Raw genomic sequence first — 8,499 nt, 5'->3', positions numbered from 1 at the left:
CCGAAGCACGACTCACGCCCGGTACTCACAGGTTTACTTCTGCCAGTACCTCGTCTCCTACCTTCCAAACTTTACAGAAGCTCTCCTGCGAACCTTGCAGAACTAGCACTCCTGAAAGAAAGGATATTGCTGAGACATGGCTTAGCCACAGCGTGGGGGATGTTTCCAGAATGAGATTTTCACTCTGCAGCGAAGTGTGCGCTGATATGAAACTTCCTGGCAGATTAAAACTGTGTGCCCGACCGAGACTCGAACTCGGGACCTTTGCCTTTCGAGGGCAAGTGCTCTACCATCTGAGCTACCGAAGCACGACTCACGCCCGGTACTCACAGGTTTACATCTGCCAGCACCTCGTCTCCTACCTTCCAAACTTTACAGAAGCTCTCCTGCGAAACTTGCAGAACTAGCACTCCTGAAAGAAAGGATATTGCGGAGACATGGCTTAGCCACAGCCTGGGGGATGTTTCCAGAATCAGATTTTCACTCTGCAGCGGAGTGTGCGCTGATATGAAACTTCCTGGCAGATTAAAACTGTGCGCCCGACGGACACTCGAACTCCTGACCTTTGCCTTTCGCGGGCAAGTGCTCTACCATCTGAGCTACCGAAGCACGACTCACGCCCGTTACTAACAGGTTTACTTCTGCCAGTACCTCGTCTCCTACCTTCCAAACTTTACAGAAGCTCTCCTGCGAACCTTGCAGAACTAGCACTCCTGAAAGAAAGGATATTACGGAGACGTGGCTTAGCCACAGCCTGGGGGATGTTTCCAGAATGAGATTTTCACTCTGCAGCGGAGTGTGCGCAGATATGAAACTTCCTGGCAGATCAAAACTGTGTGCCCGACCGAGACTCGAACTCGGGACCTTTGCCTTTCGCGGGCAAGTGCTCTACCATCTGAGCTACCGAAGCATGACTCACGCCCGGTACTCACAGGTTTACTTCTGCCAGTACCTCGTCTCCTACCTTCCAAACTTTAGAGAAGCTCCCCTGCGAACCTTGCAGAACTAGCACTCCTGAAAGAAAGGATATTGCGGAGACATGGCTTAGCCACAGCCTGGGGGATGTTTCCAGAATGAGATTTTCACTCTGCAGCGGAGTGTGCGCTGATATGAAACTTCCTGGCAGATTAAAACTGTGTGCCCGACCGAGACTCGAACTCGGGACCTTTGCCTTTCGCGGGCAAGTGCTCTACCATCTGAGCTACCGAAGCACGACTCACGCCCGGTACTCACAGGTTTACTTCTGCCAGTACCTCGTCTCCTACCTTCCAAACTTTACAGAAGCTCTCCTGCGAAACTTGCAGAACTAGCACTCATGAAAGAAAGGATATTACGGAGACATGGCTTAGCCACAGCCTGGGGAATGTTTCCAGAATGAGATTTTCACTCTGCAGCGGAGTGTGCGCTGATATGAAACTTCGTGGCAGATTAAAACTGTGTGCCCGACCGATACTCGAACTCGGGACCTTTGCCTTTCGCGGGCAAGTGCTCTACCATCTGAGCTACCGAAGCACGACTCACGCTCGGTACTCACAGGTTTACTTCTGCCAGTACCTCGTCTCCTACCTTCCAAACTTTACAGAAGCTCTCCTGCGAACCTTGCAGAACTAGCACTCCTGAAAGAAAGGATATTGCTGAGACATGGCTTAGCCACAGCCTGGGGGATGTTTCCAGAATGAGATTTTCACTCTGCAGCGAAGTGTGCGCTGATATGAAACTTCCTGGCAGATTAAAACTGTGTGCCCGACCGAGACTCGAACTCGGGACCTTTGCCTTTCGCGGGCAAGTGCTCTACCATCTGAGCTACCGAAGCACGACTCACGCCCGGTACTCACAGGTTTACTTCTGCCAGTACCTCGTCTCCTACCTTCCAAACATTACAGAAGCTCTCCTGCGAACCTTGCAGAACTAGCACTCCTGAAAGAAAGGATATTGCGGAGACATGGCTTAGCCACAGCCTGGGGGATGTTTCCAGAATGAGATTTTCACTCTGCAACGGAGTGTGTGCTGATATGTAACTTCGCAGGAGAGCTTCTGTAAAGTTTGGAAGGTAGGAGACGAGGTACTGGCAGAAGTAAACCTGTGAGTACCGGGCGTGAGTCGTGCTTCGGTAGCTCAGATGGTAGAGCACTTGCCCGCGAAAGGCAAAGGTCCCGAGTTCGAGTCTCGGTCGGGCACACAGTTTTAATCTGCCAGGAAGTTTCAAATTAAGGAGACCTTTGGAGAGAAGAGAACCACTCGTATGAATATCATGAGCGCAGATGGCAACCCAGTTCTAAGCAAAGAAGGGAAGGCAGAAATGTGGAAGGAGTATATACAGGGTTTATACAAGGGCGATGTACTTGAGGACAATATTATGGAAATGGAAGAGGATGTAGATGAAGATGAAATGGGAGATAGGATACTGCGTGAAGAGTTTGACAGAGCACTGAAAGACCTGAGTCGAAACAAGGCCCCGGGAGTAGACAACATTCCATTAGAACTACTGATGGCCTTGGGAGAGCCAGTCATGACAAAACTCTACCATCTGGTGAGCAAGATGTATGAGACAGGCGAAATACCCTCAGACTTCAAGAAGAATATAATAATTCCAATCCCAAAGAAAGCAGGTGTTGACAGATGTGAAAATTACCGAACTATCAGTTTAATAAGTCACAGCTGCAAAATACTAACGCGAATTCTTTACAGACGAATGGAAAAACTGGTAGAAGCGGACCTCGGGGAAGATCAGTTTGGATTCCGTAGAAATGTTGGAACACGTGAGGCAATACTAACCTTACGACTTATCTTAGAAGAAAGATTAAGGAAAGGCAAACCTACGTTTCTAGCATTTGTAGACTTAGAGAAAGCTTTTGACAACGTTAACTGGAATACTCTCTTTCAAATTCTGAAGGTGGCAGGGGTAAAATACAGGGAGCGAAAGGCTATTTACAATTTGTACAGAAACCAGATGGCAGTTATAAGAGTCGAGGGGCATGAAAGGGAAGCAGTGGTTGGGAAAGGAGTGAGACAGGATTGTAGCCTATGTCAGTGTTAATATAAATTTATATTTTTAGGTAATAAAGAGCAAACGATGAATGCACCAAGAAGCAAGTTTTCTGGGCTTAAAACAGAAAAAGAAATAAGAATAAAATTGAAGAAAGAAATAAATCGGCTTCTAAGATGAGAAGATGGCTTCACAAAGCACACGTATCATCAAGCCCCTCTGATACTTTTGATATTATGATTTCAGGTACTTCGAACAATTCTTGTAATTTGGACAGTAAGATAACTCGACGGAACAGTCGAAGATTCAGGTCTCAGATGAAGGTAAACAGACTTCATCGTCAGTACTATCTCAGGAGCAACATGCCGCTGAGCTAGCATTTGTTGACTTATTGCAGACGGGTAGCGAAGACAAAATTATAGATCTAATGGACACACGCACATGGCCGGACCACGAAACAATTGCAAATCAACAGAGGTCATTCTTCAGCAAACGAGCTGTATTACTAAATGATAAACAACCAGAAAACAAAGTTTAGGTCCACTGTATGCAACGTTAGTCACTTTACATATCACATGTCGCTGGGAACAATGGCAAATCAGGAAAATATTGGAAGATCCTGAATTGTTTGTTCGAAAGCAGGAAATACAGAGCTTACTGTACTGATCGCAAGCCATACGGCAGCTCTTCTACATCAGCCCTGTGTAGGGAGGGTCTCGTGAATTGGAAAAAAGCTTCAGAGAGATTGTCTGAGCACGAAGCATCACAAACAAATAAAGAATATTTTATAAAAAGGGAAGACTCGTTTGCAGTAAATGAAATCGTGTCAGGGCATCGACCGCAAGATCGCGAAAATAATTCACTCTGAGGAAGGAAAACGGAGACATATTCTGCGCGTAATAACGAACGCTGTCATGTATCTTGCCACAAACTGTCTTGCCTTTAGAGGTTCTGAAGAAACACGCAGTCATCTCGCTGAAAATTTTCCTCAAACTAGTAAAGCAACTTTTCTTAATTTTATAATCCTGGTCGGCAAATTCAGTCCTACTACGAAGTATCAGTTAGATCACGTAAAAAGGCAACAAGTATCCTATTTGTCGAAGTCAGTGCAAAATGAAATCATCCATATAATGACAAACAAAGTTCGAAATGCCATTATCAATGAGATCAAGGAGACCAACTATTTCACCACCATATCTGACTGCACTACAAATGTATCTCACGCACAACAAATGAGTAAAGTGAAACGTTATACAAAAATAACAGAAGCTGGATGTGAAATAAAGGAAGTTGACGGGGAGACTGGAAAATACATCAAAAAGTGAATACTAGAAATACTATAAGCCGATAGTTCGGATGTGCAAAAATGTCGTGATCAGTCTTACGATAATGCGTCTAATATGGTCGGCATATGTAAAGACGTCCAATCCAGAATTATGAGAATGAACGAGCTAGCAGAGTTTGTACCACGTGTGTCACACTCCTTAAAATTTCTGGGGGTTGCATTCTGCGCCACCGTGTCCACAAACGGTCAGGCTGTTTGGCGTTGTGTCTACAGCTTGTGGTCTTGTGGCTAGCTTTGCTGCCTCTGGATCACAGGGTCCCAGGTTCGATTCTGGACCGGGATCGGGATATCTCTGCCTGGGAACTGGGTGTTTGCGTTGTCTTCATCATTTCATCATCGTCATCATCACTGGTGCAAGTAGTTAAATTGGACTGTGTAAAGATTGGGACTTTGTACGGGCGTTGATGACCACGCAGTTGAGAGCTTCACAAACCCAACATCATCATTATCATCATATTTTGGGTTGTACACGAGCTTGATTGCATTTTTGTTGGATCCAACATGCGGTGGAAACTAATGCAAAAGTGTACAAAAACCAACTTAAAACGAAGTAGTCAGACAAGATGATCCGCTGACGCCTAGCTGTAACAGCTCCAATAAATGATTCATATGTTGTCAAAGCTCTGGAAGAAACTGAAGACTCTTCTCTTGCCGCAGAATTAAAGTATGAAGCTGGTCATCTACCACATGGATTTTATATTTATCCTCAACTTCACAATTTGGGCTGGTATTCTTCCAGAGATAAGGGAAATCAGAGCTCGCATAAAAAGATACAGGTGTTCGTTATTCTCCGTGCTCTGTTTGATACTTGAATAATAGAGAATTACTGTGAAGGTGGTTCAATGAACCCTCTGCCAGGCACTTAGCTGTGATCTGCAGATTATCCATGAATACGTAGATGCAGAAAGCAAACGAGTTTCCAGAAATAGGAGGCAACACGACGAAATATGCGAGTACGAATCATGAACACTAGACCCAACTAACCGGTTTTTCAGAGACATCAATGTAACAGTTGACAAAATTTGAACGTAATCTGAAACAAGGGTAGTCAGCGCAAAGGGCCTACATGAAAATTTCGCCTTCCTCAGTGGCCACACAGTGGCAGACTGAGGGTTTGCAAAAAACTGAGTCGATCCAATACGAAAATATTCGAAAGACTTGATTGCAGCTGATGTTTGGCAGGAACCCACCCTATTCAAGAAGTTAGTGACATAAATTAATGAAAAATCAATTGCGTTCGTCTGTTACAACATCTGTGCAAGCATGACTTGAAAGAAGTTTTTCCTGCAGCTTTAAGCATGCACTGCACTGCACGTCACTGCTGACATCAGCAAGCTGTGAACGAAGCTGCAGCGAACTGAAAACAAATAAAAGCTGTCTGCGTTCAGTAGTGAGTGAGGAACGTCTGTCTGGCCTCACAATCCTAGCTACTGACAGTAAAATCCCTATGAGACGCACTTTGATGAGGTAATAGGTTCTTTTGCCTTAAGGAAAGCACGGAAGTAGAAAATGCTGGAACCTAAGGATTGAAGAAATGTGTACTGTATTGCTTGTCTCTAGTCTTTACTGGTTTTGTGTTACCTGTACTAAATTTTATGTCACTCAAAAGAGAAAGTTATTAGCTAACAGGCAATGAAGAGTGCAAATTTTCTGACGAGTTCTTATTCTTCCCGTCACAAATAATCCCACCCAGTATTGTGAGTGTTTATTTAATTTCCACTGACCTGAATGTACACACATCAAAAAAAGTTTTGCATCACGTCGGTTCCGAGAGTTCCGGAACCTGAACAGAAAATTGGAATAGAGATCAACATAAACATCATTTCCGTCCTTTTTACTGCTCATGAAAACAACACATTGCATGTTGTACCATCATATAGCAAGACCTTCAGAGGTCCAGATTGCTGCACACAACGGTACCCAGTAGCACGTCCTCTTGCACTGATGCTTGCCTGTGTTCGTCGTGGCATAGTATCCACAATTTCATCAAGGTACTGTTGGTCCAGATTGTCCCACCCTCAACGCCGATTCGGCGTAGATCTTCCAGAGTGGTTGGTGGGTTCCGCCGTCCATAAACAGCCATTTTCAGTCTGTCCCAGGCGTGATCGATAGGGTTCATGTCTGGAGAACATGCTGGCAACTCTAGTAGGGCGATGTCATTATCATCAAGGATTCACAACATGTGCCCAAAGGGGGAGTCAATAGTCGTCCATGAAGACGAATGCCTCGCCAATATGCTGCCGATATGGTTCCACTATCGGTCGGAGGATGGCATTCAGGTATCGTACAGCCGCTACGACGCCTACCATGACCACCAGCGTCGCACGTCGGCCCCACATAATGCCACCCCAAAACAGCAGGGAACCTCCCTCCACCTCGCTGCACCCGCTCTAAGGCGTTCAGCCTGACCGGATTGCCTGGTTGAAGGCACATGCGACACTGATCGTGGAAGAGAACGAGATGCCAATCCTGAGCGCTCCACATGGCATGTTGTTGGGCCTATCTGTACCGCGCTGCACGGTGTCGTGGTGGCAAAGATGGAGCTCGCCATCGACGTCGGGAGTGGTTGCGTATGATGTAGCCCATTGCGCACAGTTTGAGTCCTAACACGAAGTTCTGTGGCTGCACGAAAAACATTATTCAACATCGTGGCGTTGCTGTCAGGGTTCCTCCGAGCATTAATTCGTAGGTAGCGGTCATCCTTGTGCGGCCTGAGCGAGGTGTGTCATGTACAGTTCCCGTCTCTCTGTATCTCCTCCATATCCGAACAACATCGCTTTGGTTCAGTCCGAGATGCCTGGACACTTCCCTTGTTAAGAGCTCTTCCTGGCACAAAGTAACAATGCGGACGCGATCTAACCGCGGTATTGACCGTCCAGGCATCGTTGAACTACAGACAACACGAGCTGTGTTCCTCCTTCCTGATGGAATGACTGGAACAGATCGTCTGTCGGACCCCTTCCGCCTAATAGGCGCTGCTCATGCATGGTTGTTAACGTCTCTGGGCGGGTTTAGTGACATCTCTGAACAGTCGAAGTGCCTGTGTCTTTGATACAATATCCACGGTCAACGTCTATCTTGAGGAGTTTTGTGAACCGGGGTGATGAAAAACTTTTTTTGATGTGTGTAGGTTTGATAGCTCCCACTGCAAAATATACACGTGTGAGTTCCACTGAGCGAAATACAGCGACGTGCGATAGAAGAATGTTGTGGGAAGAGGCGTGGCACTGCACTTTGGCACACTTAAGACCAAATAACATGTCTTATATTTACTCGAATATATATGTTTTATATATATCAAACTCTTCAAAAGTATGTGAGCTAAAACAACGCTGGAAAGGTGGGAGGGGGGGGGGCGGGGCGCCACTATGAAGATTTTGCCCCGGTTCGGAAATCGCTGGGGCTGGATTCGCCATAAATACTGAGCTGCGTGTAAATCAAAATGCAGGATTAAATTCGCTATGTGTACCAATACGTGCAAAGTATGTGTAAAATATATTCGACATGTGAATATGTGGGCTAAGGCACGGGCAAAAATTCATCCCAAACCCCTGGGCCGATTACAACCTAATTTGGTACAAACAGTTACAATCTGGAAAGAAATACTGTGGGGTTCAGAACCACCAGCCTCCAACTGGGGTGAGCGTGATGACGTGGAGAGAGAAGGGCGGAGCATGAGATGTGCAGAGAGAGAGGGGAAAGCAAGAGATGGGCAGAGAGAGAGGGAGGAGGAGGACAGACAGAGGACAGGAGAAAATGCACAATCAGCGGGCAGGGGAGGGGAGGGGGGGACTAACAGAAGACTGGAATAAATACATAAGCGAGCAACACTGCGTATTCGGGTGGTTATAAAATTCGAGAACCTTTAAGCGTGAAGAACAAAAAACGCTAACAAAGAAGCTCAGAAGAAACTCTGCCGACAACTTAGCAGTGGGAGCACACAAACCCTCACTTCACTAAAAGGCAGGCTGAATAAGCGAGGCGTCAGGTGAAGGAGTGTTTTGCGATCACCACCTTCCAACGAATTTCACCCTTCGCACATTCAGCTCCGTAAACAGCTTCGTGGCAATGACTTTCAGAATCGGTTACACTTCTAATGCTGTACAGGAGTGGTGCGAGGTTTTTATACAAGATTTAGCTTGAGGGTGAAACATCGTTTGCATACCGT

General features: G+C 46.0%; 1 non-coding gene across 1 annotated transcript; it reads right to left on the bottom strand.

Annotated features, from left to right (window-relative positions):
• Nucleotides 1-234: 234 nt before the first annotated feature.
• On the bottom strand, nt 235-309 carry Trnas-cga (transfer RNA serine (anticodon CGA)). The gene has a single exon. It is a non-coding gene; the product is annotated as a tRNA-Ser (tRNA).
• Nucleotides 310-8,499: the final 8,190 nt, after the last annotated feature.

This window comes from Schistocerca nitens, chromosome 11 (assembly GCF_023898315.1).
Source record: "Schistocerca nitens isolate TAMUIC-IGC-003100 chromosome 11, iqSchNite1.1, whole genome shotgun sequence".
Lineage (NCBI taxonomy): Eukaryota > Metazoa > Arthropoda > Insecta > Orthoptera > Acrididae > Schistocerca > Schistocerca nitens.
This window is presented reverse-complemented; position numbering and strand designations above follow the sequence as displayed.